At 33.3% G+C, this 23,065-nt stretch overlaps 1 protein-coding gene across 7 annotated transcripts in view; it reads left to right on the forward strand.

Annotated features, from left to right (window-relative positions):
* The window catches only part of LOC105248709 (protein-tyrosine sulfotransferase), a 322,406-nt gene that overhangs the window by 211,606 nt on the left and 87,735 nt on the right, over positions 1-23,065 (forward strand). For 6 of the 7 annotated variants that reach the window (XM_025415097.1, XM_025415101.1, XM_025415095.1 and 3 more), the window contains 2 exons: positions 8,220-8,311; positions 22,646-22,782. The gene's annotated coding sequence lies outside the window, so the exon portion shown is untranslated. Of the gene's footprint in view, positions 1-2,137; positions 2,214-8,219; positions 8,312-22,645; positions 22,783-23,065 lie in introns of those variants that run through there. The other variant, XM_025415099.1, reaches the window with a different exon arrangement.

The following is a 23,065-nucleotide window of genomic DNA, read 5'->3' on the forward strand; positions in this document are numbered from 1 at the left end:
CAGCAAGTTTGGAAACGCGCACAGGGAGAGAGAAACCAATTTAATTGGCGAAATAAAAGTAAAAAAAACTACGGGTTTTGCGCGTCGCGGACCACATCTGAAGTCTATAAGATTAACCGTTATATCGCACATCATTGTTATCGCTTTTCGATAACGGCTTGTCTTCGGGCATTACTCAACACCAACAATTCAGTCCGTATTTCTCGCGGGGAATGGACGCTGACCATTCGTGCATAGCTGCGTGTCTTTTGGGAAATACGTTGCTGTAAATTAGCATTGTGTATATGTATGTATATAGATGTATATCTCCACCGACCATCGAAATACAGCTTTGGATATTTTGAATAAATTATTTTCGTTATCGCTTCTCGTTCGTTCTGCGATGCTTTCCTACATGACCCCTGACATATATTCGTTGTTGCGCGTGCAAACGTTTGACAGACTTCGTTATACGGTGGTACGATTATTCGGAAAGTTTGAAAATTCCCGACTTCCCAAGAATTTCAGACTTTATCAGTCACGAAACTTTATAAGAACTCTGGGCACAAAAATGGAAAACTTGTCGGTGTCAGATTTTTCACTCGCAAACATCTGCTAAACATCGTATCGAATGTAAATTGGGAATTTATTAAATACAGGAATTATTTATACACATAAATTATGCATTCCTATTGGGCAGGTAATATTTAATTGCGTAATATTTAATTAATGAAAATGCGGTTAAATATCAACGAAACCGAAACAGGCTCGCTACTTGATATTTCTCCGGTGAATTTGGCCGATCATTATACATCTTTCTCATGGATCATATTTTTTTTTACCTAACAATAAGTTATACGGACGATTTTGTTTCGAAATATCGAGCATATCTGGCGCGGCAGGATCGATAGGATTTTTACACGAGCGGATAAATTGCCTTTCCGGATAATAATTAGCGTCTGGCACCAAGTTTATCGCACCACTGCGAGAGTAATTTCCCCCGAGGATGCAAACAGCCGCGTTGTAAATTTGGTTATACACGAATACTTCCAAACACGTGAAATATCTTCAAACCGAAACCAAAGCCGGTTCTCACATACGCCTCTACGAAGCTGGAATTATTTTCGCCTGTTTCACTTTAACAATAATTAATTTATAAGCTTCCCAGGTAATGATGTTCGAAATTGATCCACTAATAAATCCTATAAAATTGTACGAAATTTTTCAAACATATAACATGTACATTTTTGATCGATTTCTCGCAATTACTCTTGTGCTCTTGAATTTCAAATTTTCATGGTCGATTTCGAGATGATCTCAGCGAAAATGTCGAGAGAGCGCATTATTTTTTGCATTATATATATCTTCAAATAACTTGAAGAGTAACTAACCTTTGAATTAAAATTCTGTTAAAGTAAACTTTGCCTGAAATTAAACACAAGCGTAGTTTTGTTAATCTTTTAATTTTAATTTAGTTTGCTTTGAGAACTTCCTTTCAACTTTTTCGTTTGTAACTCGCGCAAATTATCGATGTCTCGATATTTTCACTAGGAAAAATCAACTCCAAATTGATTAAATAATCTATTATTAAAAGGACATTAGATGATTTTGCTCCTTGATATTTCCGTAGACTTTCTTCTTCTATTTATTTTTTCCTATTTTTTTATAATACTTGAATCATTTATTCGTGAAATTGATTCATTCGCGATAGATAATTTGATCATGCGCACTAATCATTGTAATACAATAATTATTATGGTATTTTACATAACACTTTCACATACGACGTACAGAAATTATACAGAGAGAAATAACAGCAAATCAGATTTATCAGATGAAACTGCGATTCATTTTCCAGTCGTATTTACAAAATTGTTATCAACGCAGAGTAGTATTGTACGACATTTTTATCACTAAAATACAAGTGAATAAATAGAATAAATTAAAATTAAAAAAAGATGGCTATTGGGAAAATATAATATTCAAAATTTCGATGTGTATTTTAGTTTATAATATGGTATATAACATATAATAAACATAATGTAATGGCAACGAATGAATTGTTGCATAATAGTTATATATGTATGCGGTCTTTACACACGAGATATGGTGAACTATTGTTTACGATGTATCGCCGCGACCTTTCATCACTTGTGCCGTAAAACTCGAGCGAGCAGCAAGTCTAACGAGACGCTCCGTGCATCATCGTATTATCTGAAACACCTTCGCGAGAAGTAAGTTTTTCAATAATTATCTTTATTATTAATATTTTAGTATTGTTATAGAGACAAGATATTTTCATAATCAAATATTAAGCATTAATTGCAAAATCTGATAAAAAAAATCACGCGATTTTTTTTTATTTTTCCAATCGTAGAAAAATATTTTCAATTTTTCCGTTTTTCCGAGTGCGTGACGATTTGATAGTCAGAATTTTAAAAATCACTGTTCACCAGTGACATTTCATCTTTGATTTCCCTATTTTTCATTCATCAGCAATGACGCGGACGAGCAAATCGTTGTCAATCCTTTAACAGTGAAATTTTAAAAATGTCTATCTGTTTGTTTAATTAAAATCAAACGATGACGAGTATGTTCATCAAACACAGAGTGAATGTACCTTGCAAATTGAATCAATTATATCAAAATGGCAAATATTACGAGTTAGATTATTTTAAAAAGCAATACTTTTACTAAAAATTTATTAATATAACAAATGTTATTATTACGGTTTTAAAAATTTAAATAAAATTAAAGGAAAAATTTATACATCTAAGAACAAAAAAATAAAAAGAGAAATATGGAATTTATTCTTTTCTAAAATATGATTTTTTAAAACAGGATGTAACAGTAATTTTTCACATAGCATCAATATCTTTTTTCAAAATTCGTCTTTGAAACAATTGAAAATCTTCGCGTAAAAGTAGTTTTTGATTAAATAAGTAGAAGAATAGATCTAGTTTTTGATAAAATACTGAGTATAAAATCTGGAAAATGTTGCTGACCGATCAACTGTCGAAATATTTATCGAATTTTCATCTTAAATTGCATATCACTCTGTAGTTTTTTCAATAAATTGGAGCAAGAAATTCCTGTTTAATGTTCCATTGTCTTTTTTACATAACAAATAGGAATTCAGGCGGATATAATGTCTAGAAGATGAAGAAATATCTTCTTCATAATATTTTTTTAGCCTCTTTCTTGCTATTGAATATGTTACAATTATCCCATCACTATTATCGATTCCATTCATGTTCTTATCATAGTCAAGAACCAGGTCTCATTTTTTTAACAACTCGTTTCTCTATTTCCACCATATTATTGTCATGTATCGTACTAAATAGCAATGCATCTCTTTTATCTTTCCATTTCCATAACATCACTTTGTTTTTATATCGTGCAATATGTTCTCCTTTGTCTCTTATTTTTACATCTGAAGGAATACCACCTGTTTTTCCGCATTGTACCAATAATATCTGTTTTGCAAGTTCTATATTAGTACTAAGATAAATGACTATAACTTCGTCAGCGGATATAATTTCGTTAAGCCTTCTAAAAATTAAATAAATTAAGCAATCTCGCGTATATCGACTATATTTCCCGATTTGAAACCGATGTTCAAATTGTTTCAAATCGGAAAATATAGTCGGTATACGCGAGATTGCTTAATTTATTTAATTTTAAGAAGGCTTGACGAAATTATATCCGCTGACGAAGTTATAGCCATTTACCTTAATTATCTAAATTTAATCGGAATAAGCGGTTTAAAATATGATGACACAATTGAAGGACAATGCGGGTTGAAGCCTTGCATTCTGGATAATATGAACCGTAATATGTACTTTTATCAATTTATACGCAGTAATTAGATAGGATGTAGCCAGTTTTATTTTTGCATAATGCAAAGAATTTGATCCCAAAACGATTTCTTTTTGAAAGTATATATTGTTTCCAAGACAAACGCTCTTTCCAAAGTAACAACGATTCATCGATGCAAATATTTCTTTCAGAATGTATATAAAGTTTTACATTTGTACTGGACATTTTGCAAAACAGTTTGAATTTTGTCAATTTTGTTTTTCGAAGAGTTGAAAAAATTATTCCGATTCGTTTTTTCCATTATATTATAAAAACAATTTTTCACATAAAAACCTTTTATTTATGCCAAATTTCATATACATATTTATATAAAAAGATCTGTTTTTTTTTTATAATTGCAGCAATATTTTGTGCAGCAATATTTTGTGCAGCAATATTTTGTGCAACAGGCTTTTTAAATTTTAGATATACTATTTTGCAAAATTTATTTTTTATTTCTATTTTCCATTTTCTTTTTTATTTATTATTTTTTATTTATTATTTTTCGATAACTTGCGAAACTTCAGCGTCATAAGCTTGTATCCTTCGTAAATAGCTCTAGTCTTTCAGCAAATGTATATCTTCAATTTTTTTAGAATTGACAATTCGTTTTTATCCTCGTTTCTTCTCACAAATATCTGAGATGTGATAAAGGATCTTCTCATCCCTTACTATGCTCTTCCAATAAAGGCGAGGAATTGTATTCGTAATTTTCAGATTCGGGACGAGTATCGCTCGACAATCTCGAAGCGAATGTTCACATCGCCTTTGCCCGAGGCTTATCATCGTCCTAATACCAGCGATTATCATCTCGACGTCCTTTGAATCGTCGAAGCAATTCGGCACGATCTTGGACTTAACGTTAATATCGCTAGCCAGTAATATTATGCGATCGCAGTTGTCCAGTTTCCAACAGCGGGATTATATGCTGCCATGGTTGACCTATTTCCTTCGTGCTTCAGACGGCACTCGACTATTCAGATTCAGAGACAATTTAATCAGATTTCCCTGAAACGAATCGTCGACGAACAGCAACCCAATGTCCGGTAGATCGGTTACATTTTCTCGAATACTTATTGTTAGCGTTTCGAAACTGAGGGCTTTCAAGGCGACTAGCAGCGTCAACGATCTCGCTCGATTACATATGGACAGGTGGAATTGAAACGTCGAAATGCTTGAAAAGTCACCGACGTGGACATGGGTCCCTCGATTGTGACAGATCTATTTTATCGTCACCTTGGGATATCCATCCCTTCTATCTTTTCCAGCTTCTTGAAATAAGACAAGATGGCAATAACGAAAGGTATGATTTTTTTTATGGTAAATCGAAACTCTTTAGGAAAAAATATTATACGTAAAATTATCATGATACGTGTGCTGAAATAAATATTAATTAATAAATGAATCAACAGTTTTGAAAGCATAAACATAATTAGTTTTATAATTAAAGTCGCACATCTCTTCTTGTACGAAGCAATTTATCTAGCTTTGAAAAAAATAGAAGAAATCATAGGTTTGTTAAAAGGATGGGCGAGAAAATTTTTGTTTTTATTAGATAATTTTACGATTGAAAATTCATTAATTATATAAGTTTCATTTGTTCGTTTCCGCATAATGTGAAATAGAAAACACATGACAGAAATTACATATTTTTAATGAAATTTTATAAAAAATTTTGAATGTAGGAAAAATTATAAAAATTAAAAATGTTAACTTTAGTAAAATTGTAAGTTACAAAATAAAAATTACAAATATAAAAATGTGCAAAAGTGAATATCAAAACTGGAAAAAATACGATTAAAAGAAGTTTACTCTTTACTGCGAGTCGAAACGTTGTCGCCTGTACATTTCCCAAACAAACGGTTCGTTTAAGGGATTATCTAGTGGTTCCGAGACATCTTGTATACACATTATACGCGTAGTTTTAAGCTCCATCCCATTTTACATGGACACTTTTAACCCTTCGTGTAGCCCGCGTCATGTAAATAGCTTTTAGGAAAGTAACGCGTCACGCGCGGCTTGTATCGCCGCAATATCCGCTTTCGCAGCGCTAAATCTTTTTAAATGAGATGCAAATTTCACGCTTTGTACGACATCCATAATATACAAAACGGATGAAATGACAACACATGAGCGGAATACATTTTCTTTCAATTATTCGATATTTTTATAGAAACGTTTTCGTCAAATATATTCTTTGTTAGGAAATTTTCGCTACGAAAAATCGATTTTTTAAAATTATTGATATATACCTGTAAATATAAATATATTTATAATATATTATAATATTAAAAATATAAAGATAAAGTACCTTTAACGAAAAATAATGTACATATTAAAAATATTTTAGTCTAATTAAATAATTGAAATTATTAAAACTTATAGTTGACAATTCAGAAAAGAGCATCCTTAGCAAAAAAATAACAAAAATAAATGTTTGATTGCAATTAATATCAAAATTACAATTATTAAAAGAGAATCGATGTATCGAAAATGAAGAACTCGCAACGGAAAATAAATATATTTCGACATTTTCCGCCATGGAAAGAAATGATTCCAAATTGGTCAAAGAATTCGTGAGATGAAAAGTGGCTCTCTACGGTCCAGAGTACCGTGTATAAAGGAGAATTATTAACTCTCAGGGAGAGAAGAGCAAAGACAGAGAGAGAGGAAGAGAGAAAGAGATAGATAGCGAGTGGCTATATTCGCTTTGCTACACATTTCACTATCGTAGAGAATTTAATAAGCCGCCTGCTTCCTGCTTCCATTGCATCCGCGACGGAATGCATTCGATCCTCAAAACAGCACTTTCTGGCAAGTTATAAGCCGTGGCACATAAACGATCTACAATATTATCCACGCTCGTAAAGGAAATATATTATAACGACTACAAGATGTTGATATTTCGCGAGCATAATAAATTTTATATATTAGTATAGTATATAGCACACAATTATTTTTTTAAATAATTATAATTTAATATCGATTGTATTAAAAGAGATCGATTTGCGCATATATTCAACAAACGGATTAGTAAAAAAATATCAATTTTCTTCCCAACCTCATAAATCCTGCCTATTTTACGCATCCTTTTACGCAGCTTTCATAAAATTTATGTTTGCATTAATATTCATTACATCATAATGGTCTCGTTTCAAAGGGTTGAAAGAGTCTCGCTTCTAGCAAACGCGTTTATACTCCGAAACACACGGCGTATATTAATTATCTGTTAAAAAATGACTACCGTGCAAGAGAAATGTTTCTTTAACGTGTATCTTTGTGTCTGTGTTACTGTATGAAACTACGTTCGCAATATTTTACATTTTTTATTTTCATAGAATAATAATCAAAAAATGTAAAATGATGTAACATGTAAAAAGAGATCTCACATACATCAAAATAATAGGAAAGAACACTCTTTTCCCTCTCCTTCTTTCTCTCTCTCTCCCTCCCTCCCTCCCTCTCTCTCTCTCTCTCTCTCTCTCTCTCTCTCTCTCTCTCTCTCACGTTCTCTAATTTATCTTGTTTCTAACAAACACATTTATTCTCACATAGCGCATTTTTCGCTATACTAATTATTTCGACATTGTTTGCAACCGGAGAACACCATGTTGTGCAATGTACGTTAATTAATTGTAGCAGGGTTTGATCGGGTTTGACCAAACAGACTCGGTTGTTTGCGATTAAAACGCAATAACGCACCCGCGAAACCGTATGTCATAACGCGATACTCTTTCCGCGTAAGATCCGATATCCATTTATGGATGGCATAAATAAAATTATTCATCGCGGTAATATTTCGAAATTTATATTTGTCGAATACGTCATAGAAAATATTTCCAGATAGATATATCTGAAAATAATTTTGGAAAAAGTCGAAACTCAATATTTCATCGAATCTAAAAACTCTAAGTGACATCTAGTTTATTGCGATCCCATTCATTTTGAATATGTAAGAAATGTACGAAGAGTGTACCGAATAAAACGAAAAATATTGTAATAAAATATTTTCATAAGATAAAATGAAATAAAATAATTTGAAATTGCAAGTGCCAAATAAAATAAAATGAAATAAAATAATTTGATACTTCTTGGATAAGATTAATGATATCATTCATCATCTTTATGACGCATATAAAATGCAAATTTACAAAATTACTTGTTCAAATATTGGTTCAATACTCGTTGTACATTAGTATCGTATCTTATGTTTATCGATTTATCGCGAGGACAATTTCGTGTGCATCCGTTCAGTATATATTGATTATATGATTAAGAGTAATTAGCGTTAATTCAACGGAAAGAGAGAGGGAGATGGGGATCATCCCAATTATCGAGTCTGAATGAACGATCATTTAACAGCCAATTAAATCTCTCACTAGGTCCTGCCAACGAGATTGCTGTTGTTTGCCATTGTCTCGCAATTATCAACTATTCCACAACCCTATCCAGTGGTCAAATTGGGCGAAGTCGGGTGAGTGTGACTAAAAAGTTATTATAATTAAATTAAGCGAACATGTGTGAGATCATTGTAAGCAATATATTCTTTACCTTCTTCATCTCAATTTTTTCTCAAGGTAAAAAATATATTTCTTTCTTTTTTTATTCTTTGGCTTATTTTATTGATTATATTTTTTAGAAAATTAAGATTAAAAGAAAAACTCAGAAAATTTAAGATTATAATTTAAAAATTCTCTGTGTTTTGATTATTTTTTAAAATTATTATAGTATATAAATTCATAAATCTTAATCAATAATTAAAAAAGATAACTTTATGATTCGACTAGATATATCACGAAATGATAAAATTATATTATGTTATGAAGGATAACGTTTGTATTTCCTTCCAGACAGCTGAGAAAAGTACGATAAAATATTTGACGCGTAGAATAAAGTTCCTACTTGAAAAATAAACTTTTTGAATTAAAACATTTTAAAAATACAAATTTTCTTTATTATAGATAATCTTATTTTTTCGAAAGAATATATTTCTTTTCTTTTTATATTCTTTGACTTATTTTCATTAATTTTTTTTCTGAAAGTTTAATATTAAAATAAGAATTTTCTTTCTCTCTTTTTCTCTTCATTACTAATTTATAATTCGAAAAAAAATAACTTCATTATCCAACTATAGATAAATCTTAAATGATATCACACATGCTACTTTATAAAGGTTAACATTTCTCTTTAGGCTGCTATAAAAGTAAAATATTTGAAGCGTGGAAGATGAAATTTCTATTTGAATAATCAAACATTAATTATTTAAAAAATGTACATTTCCTTTATTCGAGACGAATGTACATACCGGGTTCTATTCGCGATAATCGCGTTTAGTCACCGAGGAATCTTTTGAACCCATCAAGGAAGAAAATCCTCGTTGCGCCGAACGTATTTTCAAAGCGCTCGTTTCCGATGAAATCCTCGCGTTTTCTTCACCGCGCGAGTTTCATCTGGCATACAAAAGCATCTTCTTCTCTTATCTCTCCGTATTTTCTCGTTCTCCATTTCGTCGAATACCTACCTCCTTTTGTCGTTGCTCGCGCTCGGTTCCATCTTCCGGCTTCTCTTTTGTTCCTCTTTGCTTCCTTTATCATCGCGATATAAATCGATTCGATTTCACGATTGGAACGTATAAGAATGTGTACGAAGATGTGAATTTTGCGAGGCTGCGACGATTCGCTCACGCGTGCCAAGCAGTCGTGAGGTAAAAGCTTCAATCTCGAATATACCCCATGCACCTGTTGAGCTCATTAACAGAGCGAATTTACGTCTACTCGTCAACCGTATTTTTCCGCCGTAAATCTTCACCGGGGATCGAATACCGCGGCGACAAATGGAAATTACAGTCCTCGAAATTGAGATGAGCAACGACAACTTCCGCCTCTTGACAATATTCGTCGAGGGAAAGATTGACTCGGGATTAAAAATGGAGTGCGAAGAATTGAAAAGTAATCTAGAGACAGAATAAACGAATAAATAGCAATTAACGAAATTCGATGAAAAAAGCGTGATTCTGTCAAAGCGAAAAAATATCTCGTTACAGACCCGACGTAGCTCTTTCGTTCTAATTAACACGCGACGCGTGAAAACTCCATATGGGAGCGCTCGTTTCGAGCAAAATATCGCGTTGCACCGCGTGAATCAGTAGAAATATGCAACGCGCATCGACGCGTGAGACGAGTATTCGTGTTTCGATCAACCAGAAATTAGAATTTTAATTTCCGTGACGCGCATCGCCGATATATCCGCGGTGTCACACATCGATCGTGCTTCCCTTGTACTATGGATTTCTCGAAAGAGAGAGGAAGCTAGAGAGATGTGTATTGTCTGCAAGAGAGAAGCAGTTATATATTTATTAAATAATAAACTTTTGAATTATTTTTAAATAAACTTTTTTCATGCAAAATTATAGCAAAATATTTTAGTAGTATTCTTGTGTACGATATTGAGAAAAAAGTTACTGAGAAAAAGTCGATTTCGAAAATTGATACACAATATTAAAACTGTTTCGATGATCCCTCGACCCTGCGCGTCATTTATTCATCGAGAGCATCGAGAGCTGGTCAAATTATGAGTGCGGGAGGGAAGTTTCATTTTAAGGGCGCTCGATCGATGCGATCCGAGTGGAAAGAATCGATGTCAAAATCGAGTCGACGTTTCTACTGACTCGTGCAAAACGATTGAATTATTCATCGCTGTTGCCCTGCGCAAAACGTCATTCTTACTCTTGTTTTACTTTCCGTTCGATCGCATCGCAGATCGATAAGTCGATAATCCTATCCACCGATCAGTTTATGATACACAGAATATGATATACCCATCGATGCCCGTTTTATACAGAATTCACGAGGCACATATACAGAAAAAACTTGATATAGATCGTTGATATAGATTAATTTTTTAGTTTTTCGAGATATTAATCGAGATATTAATCCACGTGACTGGGTGAAATAACCGATCGTAATAAAATGACATTAATTAGAAAAAAAATACAGGAACGCTAAAACACAATTTACTCGAGAGCTAGTTTATTAAACGAATTAACAGAATTCGAATTGATGTTCAAGCTCTTGCCCGAGCGTCGAACTAAACAATAAATTCACAACAAACTGTCATGTTTTGCGACAGATAAATAACTCAGCACACTAGAGAAATCACGAAAGAAAACAAAGCGGTAACGTTAGAGCTTGAGTCAACGACGGAAATACCTATTTATAGCGAGCATTCTGCACCCACGTCCGCCGGATATCCCTCGCAAGAGTCTCGTGACGGGACATGTCATAAAACACGCGGTTGATCCCCCCGATAGATGCAAAATCGATAGCTGTCTATCCTATTGCATCGTATCACAAGAACAGACGGCTCTTTCACAAGATCATCGCGAATCTTAATTTTTTTCTTCTTATTTAGTTCAGAAGCGTCTCTCAATGAGAAGCAAAACTGGGTTGAATCATTTTGTGGTACATTAAAAAAAGGTAAATTAAAAAATCAGAATTAATAGATTAAAAAATCAAAGCTACAAATTTAAAAATTAAAAAGTTTGAAATTATTAGTATTTTACATTTATTTGTTCAGTTATTAATTTTCGTTCCGTTCAAGAAAATTTACTAAATGTTCAAGAAAATATATGAAAGACATGTTTTCATTAAAAGACAATTTTCGAAAAAGACAATTATACATACTTACATGGATATGGTTGGATGCCAAACGGAAAATCTCGGACGATTTGGTGAATTAAATAATCAATTTTCGTATTTTTCGATTTTCGATTTTCCTTTGCCTGTCCTTTTTCGCGACATAAAAAGTAATGCTAAATTGGAACACGCTCGATAGCTCGGCATAATTAAAATGCAACTAAAGTCGATTTCCGTTACAGCATCCAATATATATTCTCATCGCTTTCTATCTTTCGATCTTGTTTGAACAGAAAATTGACCAAGTCGAAAGCGATTCTCGTTAGAGACGAGCAAGTGTAACGTGGCAGTCATTGCGTTTAATTCACTCGATTACACGCAAATGCGCATGAAAGATAGGGCGATTAAGATATCTTAATGTATTTTCATATCTTCTCGAGTCTCCTTTTTTAGGCATTAAATGAGAAAAAAGCATTGAGGTTGTTACGGCTATTCTGTCACTTAATGATCAGAGATTAATCTTTAACAGCAATTTTTCCTTGATGAAAGTTCAATTGGATGCTACATAACTAGATTATAAAAACATGATTTAAAAAATTTGGGTTGACTTTCGATTAATTTGAAACAAAATTATAATTATAATATAAAATTAATACAAAATACAAAATATAATACAAAATTATAATATATGTGTTGGTTGGTAAAGTTGTTTTTACAAGAAACCGGATTCTTCCAATGAGCAGAAACTGAGCAGAACTTTGGAGTAATTCATTTCTTCATCAATGGAAAGGTCGAGGATGTTATACGATATCCCCTAGGTCTATAAATTGGGATTACAAAGATCATGCTTGGTGTTGTGTGGGTATTGTAACTCGCGCAAATATCTCGGGATGTTAATCCTGAAATCCGCGAGACATTAGTCTCTCTCTCTCTAGGTTTAACTGTAGCTTAGCAAATCGTGAATTATGCGATAAATATACGTTTGTCTCTTATAAGTTCGAACTATTAATTATTTAACAAATTTGTTTACATATCGCAAGTTTAAAAAAATTGAATACGAAAGCACATAAAAGTTTGAAAGATATATATCGTATATATATATTTACAATTAGATATTTTTTTTAACGTGTTTCTTTTTAAAGAGTATTTTAAGAATTAAAAAAATACTATAAGGAAATATTTTGCAAACTGATGCATTTTGATTGCGACAAGAAGTCGACAAGAAATAACGACGCAAAGTATCTGAATATTATCAACTGCGTGCAGTTGGTTTCCTCTCTCAAATCTCTTTTGCATCCCCGAACAATCACAAATTCCTGGTTATTTCGCGACAGCATCGACTTTCCATTTCTTTCGCTTCGCTCCCGGAAAAGGAGTCACGTCGTTATTACATAATCGTTATCATATCGTTTGCATCAATAACCGTGATTGATATTTATTGTAGCATATGTAGGGGATGTTTCGAATTTTTCGCACATATTCTTTGCATATTTTTATCCACGAATTCCTTAGATCTTTAAATTTTCTCTCGGGACAAAAATTTGATTTGATTAGATCTCTTTCCGAAATATTTTTCTACAATAAATATTTTAATGTTTTATTTTTAATATTTTTTAAATGTTTGAATAAATTATAATAACTTATTTAATTAATGTATTTAACAATGAAATCAATGTAATTTGATAACGAGTTGCAATAATAATATTAATAATCAAATTAATAGTGTCCTTACGCAGCTATTATGGCTCACGTGGATTGAAATTTTATTAAAATGAAATAATTACGCGAACATCGCGAGACTGATAAATATATCGTTATAATTGACGAGATGTTCCATTACCGCGATATTTATCGGCCTCAGTTTCAATATTTCGTTGCGGAAAAAAAGCAAATGTATGGGAAGTGCATTTGAGAAGAAAAACACGAGATATATTACGCGCATATTTTTCATTTCTATCGGATTTTTTTCCGTTTTTCCTCGCTTTTTCTTTTTTTTGAAGCCGATTTTACAAAGGTGCTCTCGCTTCGAACACAGCTGGCTTCGGTCTCTAATTACTTCGGTCTCTTTCCGACGATATTCTGTTTATTCCAGAGGATGGAGACGGTCTGTCTGGCACATAAAAGCGTTCGCGAGCGACAACAAAAAGGGACGATGCAAATATACAAATGCACGAATGGGAGAAGCGGATATTTCTCGCTCGCGATATTGAAAAATTGAGTGCTCCGGCGTAAAGCTTGAGAAGGTGGAGAAGGTCATTCTTTTGTTGCCCCTCTTTCCTCTCCCTTCTCTCTCTCTCTCTCTCTCTCTCTCTCTCTCTCTCTCTCTCTCTCTCTCTCTCTCTCTCTCTCTCTCTCTCTCTCTCTCTCTCTCTCCGGCGAGGATTTGGGGTCTATACATTTTCCATATATTTTTGATAGCTCTCTGTTCTCTTGGTTGAAAAGTCGTGTGAGAAATATTGACCGTGCTCGACCGGAAATGCAATTCCGCATAAAATATACGATGGTATATCATTAGAATACAAATGATGTACGAAATTTTTTTATCGCCTTTTGTTCAAGTTTCGGTAATAAAATCTACGTTGCATGCAATTAATTTACACTAAAGAAAAAAGATTATGTTAATATATTTTTAGAATGACTTGAAGAATTTAGAGAGAATTTATGCTAATTTAAGGGAGGAGGAGAATCAAAAAGTGCGTAATAGTTTTCATACTATTTACATTTTGTACGAGGTTCCTGTTCCGCCCGTTTATGTTTCGATGATGTCATTTAAATTCAATTTTCTCCTTTCGATCGGAAAAGTAGTGAAAATGTAAACTAATGTCGCGGCGACAAGGTACTCGTTCGGTTCGACCGGAATATATTAAATATGGCAAAATTTATCGTGTTGCGATGCTACACCCCTGTTTCTTTCGTATTCGGGGATGTAAGATACATATAGTTACGTATTTTGTCGCTCGTTTCTCATCGAATAGGTTACATCGCGATCCCAGACAAAAGCGAACGCAAAAAGACCAAGAAAGAGTGATTCGAAAGAATATTGTATTTCTGTGCGTAATGCGCGATAGCAAGAGGAATTTATGTAAAATGCAAAATCATCGCTTCCCATGGGCACTTTAGACGAAATACAAATCAACTCGTCGAAAAGGAGCACATCTTCGCAAAGTGATTTTGATATATCCTCTAGAGAAAACATCTCGAAGGTTGAATTCGCGCGAAGGAAAATCTTAAAGATGTGGGGTAATGGAAGAAAAATGTTACGTGAGAAAATGTTATTCGACATACGACTCTATTTAAAATATCATCCAATTTTATTTTTACACTGAGAAAAAAAATGTAAATTTGACACTAAATATTTTCAACTAAAATAATTATTTTTTTAAATCCTTTAATACTTTATTTGAAAAAACAATAATTTGTTGAAAATTATTAGTCAAGTTTACAATTTTTTTTCTCAGTGTGCCTTATTCTTCTCCTTCTTTTTATATTATTTATAATTGTTGTAAAAAAATTATCTGATAAAATTGTGGTATGAATATCATTGACATTAATAAATACCGGATGAACGCAGTATCATGACTCGAAATATGTAACGTATCTGACGTTTTGTAAATGTTTATTCGTTAAACTGCACGTCTCGCAAACACGGAAAAGTTATTGTAGTTTCAGAGTTATATAGTTTGTGTGCGAGAACTCGAGGTCGATACAGAGGGATTAAATCTAACTCCCCCTTTCTCGGCTACTCTGGCTTCCAGAAGCATTCTCGATCCTAGTATCCAAGAGCCTGTTGACCATTTCCTCTTTTATCGTCGTCCTAATCCACGCATTTTTCTAATATCCTGCAGCGTCGAAAAGCGATAAGGGATCATGTTTCTATAAATATTTCTCATCTATTGATTTTCCCGCCAATATTACATTTTGCAGAGAGAGAATTGCATTAGATGCCCTTTGTTCTTCTTGCCCCGATCATTAGCAAAACTCCCGCAAAGTCCCGTAATTGATTCGAAATTGAAGAACTTTCTTGCCTCCTTCGTTTCTCTTGTTACTTAACGCTCGCTCTTAATCCATTGAAGAGAATTTTTTAACATAAAGCTCGAATGTACAGTGTGTCGTGGGAATCGCCTGTCAATAGACACATGGTATTATTTTTGGCAAAATATTTAATCGGTGAAAGAATAACGAGATATTCAAGCTACAAATCACTAAAAATCAAAGCAAATTAAGCGAATTTTTTAAATTGAGCCTCACAGCCAAAAACAATTAACGAAACATCATTCGCGTTTCATCAGTTTGCAGAAATTTAACAAAATGCTAAGAAAATAATTAATTTGATATTAATATATACAATTTTATTTGTATGCACACACATACAAATATATACAATATATATATTTTTTTAAATAATATCTTATACCGCAAATTATCTATAATTTGATAAATACGACCTGTTATGTAATTAATTATAAAGTTGAAATTAATTCAATTTAATTTAATTTAAAAATATCATTGTTGTGATATTTTAATATATCTGTTAAGAAATTATGTTTGGCCCGAATAGGACGAGAAAACGAGCAATAAAATGCTATATATAAATGATTCATTTAGAAAGCCGTTTAAAAATTCATTGTGGACCATTGCTCGCGGCAATTCAATATAAATCCAGAACGATCGTCATGCAAACAACAGACCGGTTATAAAAAAAATCTAATTTTAGTACGTAACTGACAAATTGACAGTTTTTTACCTGAAACGATGGTCACATACTTCCCTCTCTATATATAACTTGTTTAATTTGATTGACTGATGGAAATTGAGAAAGATCTATTATGACGGCGTAAAAATCCACAAAACAATTACATCAAGTCATTGCTGCGTTCATGATAAATACGAAGAATATTTAAAATTATTTATATATTTATATATTTATTATTTATATATTTATACGTACATCTATCATCCTAAAATTTATTAAATCCACTTTAGACCGGATATATAATTCACGACAGAGCGAATTTTATTTATAAATCTACGCGCCGTGTATGATAAAAAACATTTGCACACATACATATACATATATATATATATAGGATGCGTATATCAAAATAAATCAAAATACATCCGGTGCATGAAATCCTAAATGGAATTCAGTTATGAATCCTGTCGCGACGAATTATGCATCGTGTAATAAAGCGAGGATTTTAGCATAATTAATACTCTAACCGATCCGATTATTCCGAAATCTTTCTTTTCTTTCTCTCTTCTTTTCGACATTTTTTTCCCTGACAAAATCACAAAGAAACTCTCTCTTGCACCCGGCTAAAAGGTCAAAGGTTAGTAGTGCACTGTTAATACTTTGCGCGCAATTAAGTGGCTATTAAGTGGGCGGAACGGTTTGACCCACCTAATCCAGTTTTATCCCTCGCCCCTTCGCTTCATCTCTGCTTCACCCTCACGACGACACTCGCGCGGGGACATGGACAATGTCGGGTGAACTGGTTTACTTTCCGTGAAAATTTGTTCCACCGCCGATAATAAACCAACCATCCTCAAGTGAAATCAATGCAATTAAAGTGACATGGAGCGATAAAAGCGAAAAGCGATATTTGATTTTCGCGATATTCGTCCGGTTAAATTCGCGCCGCGAATCATCGATGATCTCTCTTGACGGTTCGACCCGGTAAATCCGAATTATTTCTCGCTGCGACACGATAAATCGAACGATTAAATCTCACTGACCCGGCCTATTCTGACCAAAACGCGCCAGGGCGGAAATTGAAAGGGTTTTACAAAATGCTTTACGAACGGAAGGCAGGTTGAATCGCGAAATTTCGTGATTGCTCTCGTAGACGGTGTAATTAAAACTTATTTATCGGTTCGTGTGAGAATTATCGCGGAAAATCGATAACAAGGGAGATGATAAAATCAAACCCAGTACCCATATATGTATTTTTGACTCATAAAAAGATGAAATGTAGATCAGAAATTAATATGGAGGTAAAACGCGATATTATTATTATCACATCGTTTTTAGAACTCTTGAAAAGGCTATTTCATCTGCGAGGTAATTTCCGAGGCGATAATGTCTATTGTCATCGCTCTATTGTGGCTGCCAAATGTTCTCTGGAGCGATTGATCTTTGGAAGGGGAATTGAAGGCAAAGAAGCAAAGCCCCACGACGTTTGCATTAGGACAATGCATTCTGCGCGACAGTTTTCGACTTCTCTTTGGAAAAACACTTGAGTGCTTCCGCAACTGTACTCCATAGACTGCTGACCTTTTGTCGCCGAAAGGCAAGCTCTTTCCTCCTCGTAGAACCGAAGGATCGTCCCCCGAAAGGACATTATTTTGCGGCGATCGATAACATCCAGAGCGACGTAACCAAATCCCCCGAAGTAGAAAACTTGCGGTTGTGCTTCCGCAAGAGTGTGGCGGGACTTTGCGAGGAATCCATTTTCGGAGGAGACAACCGGAATCGCCGCATGTTTGGAAAATGGCGAAAATCGAGATACATAGAGAGTACTTGACAAATTATTAAAAAAATGTTATAGAAGTGCTCTATTGAGAAAAGTGAAGACACGGCAAAATTTTTGATAGAAATATTCTCGATAATAATAATTATTATTTTGACTATCTTGACAAGGAAGCAGAGAAGCAACAGATTTTGATTTCAAATTTTGAAATACTCGGTGCACACGATAAGTACCTAGTCTCGCGCTTTGACACGTGACGGAATTAGATTCGACATTTGTTTAATTTTCGATTCGATTCGCGGTTTAGATCGCGAGCTTGGTTGGTTCTCAATTAGCAGGAAGCTCACGCGCGACGTGATGTACGCACCGATGTTGCATTTGCGTTTCCCAATTTCGAGTTTCCGAGAGGCATGCTTCCTCGTTTTCCGTCGTGTAGTTGCCGCCATTAAAAGATTGCCGAGGCAGAGAATACACAATTTCAACGAGTAATCCGAATTTCGCCAGCGAGATATTGTCGCTGGTTACGTTTATAAATTTGTAATCTTTTCACTCTCTTTCTCTGATAAAGTAAAAAGATATAAAATATAAAAGTAAAAAGATATAAAATAATAAGATATAAAAAGATATAAAATATAAAGTAAAAAGATATAAAATATAAAAGAATATAAAATAATATGAAATAAAAATATAAAATATAAATTAAAAATACAAATTAATAAAAAATAAAATTTAAATATAAATAAATATAAATAATAAATATATTAAATATAATAAATATAAAGTAAATTAATAAACAACGTTTATTTTCATAATAAATATGAAAATAAATTGTATGTATTTTTATATAAATATATGTATGTGATATGATACAAATATCATATATAATATTACCGCAGCATAAACATAATTCATATACAGCGTAAAATTAGACTAATTTCGCGCAAAATTCTTTGATAAACTCGCAAAAAATTTTTTTTATTAAAAATAAATTTGGTTAAAAAATCAAAAACCTTCTCTTTTGCGCTTCTTTAATTTTCTCGGTGTTAAATATCCTTATTAATATTACCGTATGCGAAATATGCCGGAAGGGCAAAGAGTCGCTTGGTGCAAAAAGCCGTCAGTTTTCATTTTTTCCGCTGGCGCAACATTAATGTAATACCGCTTCTCAACGTCTGGTCGACGCTTTTCAAAGGCGACCGTAGCAACCGTAAGGGAATTTTGTTGCGAGATAAAAAGCGAAAAATAACGGCCACTGTCGCGCTAAATAAGCTTGATCGCTCTGCCCCAACGTGTGGCTTTAAAGTTTTGTCCAGCTGAACTCCAACCACCCCGATCGACTTTCGATAACGATGGGGGATAACAAAGCGAAATCTCGATCGATTATAGTGATCGGGGTCACTTAACGAGAGTTTCATCTATGTGATAATGAACGTTAGAAAAAAAGTGAAGCGAATCTCTACTTAATTAAGAATGGAATGGACCAAGAACCCACCCGTTAAACATTTTGTGTGTATCGTGCGATATAAAATTTTTTTTTTCAATAAAAATCGAATACTCGACACGTAAAATATTGAAGAGGGCACGTCAAAAATGCAAAATAGCATCTCGGTGTTGCGAGATATAAATTCTCGATGGAATTTCAGATAAACGTTGCAAATAACAATAACTATTCTAGAAACGCACGAGCATGAAAACTATAAATTCGCTCGTTACATTGCGTTACTATCAAAATAATAATAATTGTTTATCATTTTCCAGTTTGCCTCGCGGATTTACTCGGTGATTTTCCATTCCGCAGCATTGGACGATGCCATTATTATTATTATTATCATTATTATTGTTGTTATTATTACAACTACAATAGTATCTATAAGCGTATCGTTAAATGCCACCTAATTCTATATCGCTACCCGATGAATATCAATTGCGTCATCGCAATTGATGTTGAATTATGAATTTTGAAATCAAATTTTGCGCGAACGAATATTATGATCGCAAATATGTAACTGGTGTCGGGAAATTTCGGCCCGATTTCTTCCCACGCTTTTCGTTTCTCCGCTTTTTTTATCACCTAGGATGTTGTGTTTTCCAGGCATTATTGTTACCGTTGATTGTGTAGTTTCGGATGAAAGGGATGCTACGCGTTTCCTATATTTCCTATATTTCCATGTCTATATATAATGAGTGTTCGCGTCTGTTCCGCACGCGGCCTGTCCGCTATTGTTCCGCAGTTTTCGCGATTAAAGTTTAAATTGCTCGCGACTGAACAGCGATGGATGGGCTTGATGGAAATGGAACGTTTGTGATTATACACGCGGAGGGTTCAAGTCAAATATTTGATGGGCATCGTAACTTTTGGCCGAATTCGCCGTGCGGTTGCAAAACGAAGATCGCTTCATGTTACACTCGTCCCTCCCCCTCCCCTTTCCCTCCGTTGCATGTTGCAAATTACTGTTCAACAAAATTGGAACTCTAACATGGAAATGTACTGTGGAGCTGGAATAATAACTCGACGCGATATTTCTGGAGAATTTCGGATTCGTACCTTATCATTTGCATCAAGAGAGTTTAATATAAAAAAATAAAATGTACATTACATATTATTATGTTAAAAAAAATAATTAAATATCTTCAGCGCGAAACATTCGGCGTATTTTTGTTAATTAATTTTTTAAAATCATATATAATTACTTATTTGTCGATATATTTTAGAGCCTCCCCTTAAATTTCTTTTTTATTAAGAAAAAATAATATATTGCATTCTTACAAATCTACTTTTCCCTTTTTTTAAATCGATATATGTTGGGATTCAATATCTTCTTCCGCAATTCGAATTTCGTTGAACAACAGTGCGCGTTGCACAATATTAAGCAAGGATAATTCGAACGATTCAGAATGAATCGATAGCTTTCCTAGAAACTAACTGAGAACCACCCTTCAACCCCACCGGGATCGATTCGTTCTCGTTAGCGCGTCAGTCAAGCAACGACGTCGATTATAATGGGGTATCGGTTTAAAGACACCGGACTAAGGCACATCGAACTTTCATTAAACTTACGCGTCGACGGGGAAACGCGGGATACAATTGCGTAAAGTCGTCGAAAAAGGAAAATTTGATGTAAACCGGTACTCTCTTTCCCTCCCCCCCCTCTCTCACTCTCTCTCTCTCTCTCTCTCTTCCAATATTTCTGCTTCCCTATAAAGCAGTAAATTACAAGTCGCTCTAGATATTTATGTAGCGTATGCTATAATTTTGACTTTGTTTAGACATTGTTATTCAAGTAATGCCGGGAATGGATTTACAAGAAATATTACAGTCTTTTCCATGAATTACAGAGATTCACGATTTTCGCGCTCTTGAAATATAATATTCAAACAGATAAAAATGCTTAACATTCTGACGTTTTATCCGAGTTATAATTTTTTGGATAATTTAAAAATATATATAATCGCGCTTTTAATGATTATCTAATCGAGTTGTCAATTTGTATAAGGTATTTTACTTTTTGACATTTGACGCGTTTCGCTTTTTCCAAAATTATAATTTTGCAGTATTCAGATGCAGAGTGACTCTCAATGCATAGGTTGCTTTGATCCATTAGTATATTGAATTCAGGCAAGATGTTTTTTGAAATATATCATTCAAATATCGAACGATATTTTTCAAGTGCTAGAGATACGTCATAAACATCGATCCGGTTCAAGATCTCTCTTTCCTTCTATTTTTATTTATATGTCCTTCTCTTTCTCAATCTCGGACTCAATCGAAAGTCTGCTGATGAACAATCTGTGCAGCTCGTTTTTATCTGTTGTTAAATTGTCATGAGACATCATCAATGAGAACGCCAATATAACTCTCAGTCCGGCTTATCTGAAGCGATGGTTTCTTAAATACACATATATATATATATATATATATATATATATATATATATATATAAACGCGATTTTAAAACATACTTAAAGGCATATCTGTGTATCAGATCTTCTGAATCGGTAACAATCAGGAAATAATAAAACACGAAAATCATTTATAGGGATAAAAGATTATAAATTACTTCTCTTTTTTTGAATAAATTTAAACTTTTTTAAGGATTCACAACAATTAACTTGAAAAATACAATAATCTATACCAAACTTTCTCTTTACTCTCTGGGAAATATTCCTAATTGATGTGCCAATCATTCAATCAATTGATGTGCTAATCACCTTAGATGTTTAATCACTTAGATGTTTAATCACCTTAGGTATTACCAGCAACGACTTATTTGTGCAGCAAAAAATAGGCTCGAAATCTTTGTAGTCTCCAACTGAGAGATCATTTCTCTACGATCTACATAATCATACTCAACACCAGGTTTCGCTTATGCAGATGCAAATGCAAAGCTTAAACATGATTGCACACATAGATATATAATAATAATTATTTAACATAACATAAAAATTAATTAAAAACATAGTGTATGGCAAATAAACGCTAATTATCCAATTTGATTTTTTTCGAAAATCTAAGACAAATCGTCAAAATAATGAAATTTACGCACGAATAATCGAAATGAATTTTGCAAAATTTTTAAACTACTCAACATTTAAGATATATAAACTCAAAATCAAAAGGATTAAATATACATAAACGAGCGTTTTTCAATTCTGGAAATTAATATTTATACAATTAACGAATTCCACTTGTTTTTCTTCTGGCAGGGTTCACGATAATCCACTCGGATAAATTAACGGCGAGTCCAAACCTTCTGGCTTCAACCCCATTTGATACCTAGGCATTTGGAATCTTACTCTCTATGCTCGGGCAATATCGTGGATCGATATCTCCTTCGTAACGTGTAAGTTACAGTGCATATGTTCAGATATGTTGGTACTTATTTCTCAGGCGGTAATCACACATAATCATTTATAAACGAAAACGACATCGGAGAATCATTCGGCAGATATTTTGATATTTTGGCAGATACACTTGATAAAGTCAATGCTATCTTTCTCCAATCTTGGCAGAGTCCCTAATAATGTGTAACCTAATTAATATATCATTATAATTAAAAGTTGCAATGTTATAATAACTTTAATGAATAAATGAATATGAATATATAAATTTAACATAAATTAGAG

The sequence above is a fragment of the Camponotus floridanus genome, unplaced genomic scaffold (assembly GCF_003227725.1).
Source record: "Camponotus floridanus strain SB8 unplaced genomic scaffold, Cflo_v7.5 scaffold97, whole genome shotgun sequence".
NCBI lineage: Eukaryota > Metazoa > Arthropoda > Insecta > Hymenoptera > Formicidae > Camponotus > Camponotus floridanus.